Source organism: Sinocyclocheilus rhinocerous, unplaced genomic scaffold (genome assembly GCF_001515625.1).
Source record: "Sinocyclocheilus rhinocerous isolate Xijiao unplaced genomic scaffold, SAMN03320098_v1.1 scaffold3214, whole genome shotgun sequence".
NCBI lineage: Eukaryota > Metazoa > Chordata > Actinopteri > Cypriniformes > Cyprinidae > Sinocyclocheilus > Sinocyclocheilus rhinocerous.
The window spans coordinates 131,067-132,366 of record NW_015636927.1 but is presented as its reverse complement, the minus strand read 5'-3'; the positions used below and the strand labels follow the sequence as shown (position 1 = coordinate 132,366).

The 1,300-nt window shown below is 27.8% G+C and overlaps 1 protein-coding gene across 1 annotated transcript in view; it reads right to left on the bottom strand.

Moving 5' to 3' along the window:
- Positions 1–1,300, bottom strand: part of LOC107748290 (calcitonin gene-related peptide type 1 receptor-like) — a 12,094-nt gene that overhangs the window by 1,463 nt on the left and 9,331 nt on the right. The gene's annotated exons all lie outside the window — the stretch shown is intronic.

Below are 1,300 nucleotides of genomic sequence, written 5' to 3'. Positions count from 1 at the left end.
TTTAATAATCAAGTTTTTGTCACCATTACTGAACAAGCTCTGATTAGGCATTATACACAACAATGTTCTACAACAATGTTACGTTATATCTCAAGGTTTATATATATATATATATATATATATTCAAATAGTATGTAACAAGAAATGTTTCAGATTAAATGAAATCACGCATTCAGTTATTATTGGAAATAAAAATAGGGATGAAAATATTATTTTGCATTTTAATCGAATTTTGTGTAAAAATGTCTAACAATTTTTGGTAGTCTGATTCAATAATTTGGTAGTCAAAGTTAAAAGTCACCGTTAATATTACTTCTGCTTTATGCTGGAAGTGAAAAACATACTGCATGCTAGTTTATTTTATAGTAAATAGCGGGCCACTACAATCCTCAAAAGTTTATGCTCATCTAAAGTGCTTTAATAAAGATTAATGAGGTTAATTAATGAAGTATTAATTATTAATTAATGAAATAATTAAGTCATACCTCTCCATTATAGAAGCAGAAGATTATGGCCACCAGGAGGCCCTGCAGAAACACAAAACAAGCGCTTAAGAAAACACACTGCTAGACCAGCTTATTACTGTTAACTAAAATCAAAACCATTAGAAAGATTTTTGTAATTTGAAATAAAATAAACATTAACTAAATATGAAAGTCCATTGAATTGAAAAGTGTCATGGAATACAAAAAAAAAATACAAAAAACGTAATTGAAACTTTTCATCTCACAATTATGAGTTTATATACATAGCATCCGAATTGTGAGATATAAACTCAGAATTGCGAGAACAAAGTTAGAATTGTGAGAAAAGCCATAATTTTTATATTTCATTTTTTATTTCATTTTTTTATTCAGTGGTGGAAACATATGGAGTCAATTCAATACCACATATATTCACAAAATAAATTGAAGTATTGCAAAAGAAAATAAGGTTTTACAAATGAAAGTGAGAAAATAAATTCATGTGCTTTTTGCAAACAAAAATAAAGAATTGCAAAATATAAATGAAACAGAGCAAAAGCAATCATTTTGCAACACATTTTTTCATGGCCATAGCTACTAATTTATTTTGTATTTATTTTGTGTTTCAGTCAAGTGTGAGCTTGCGATACCGTTTTTTTTACCGTATTTTTTATTTTTTTTTAAAGTGTTTTTTCCCCATTTTTGAACTGTCACCAATGATGTATAATGCAATACAGATTGCTAAAGTCAACAGATGTTACTAAAAGAGCTACCAATCTCTGTGTGAAAATAATATATTGATGCTGCCATCTTTCTGAAGTCATTTTTACCCCCGT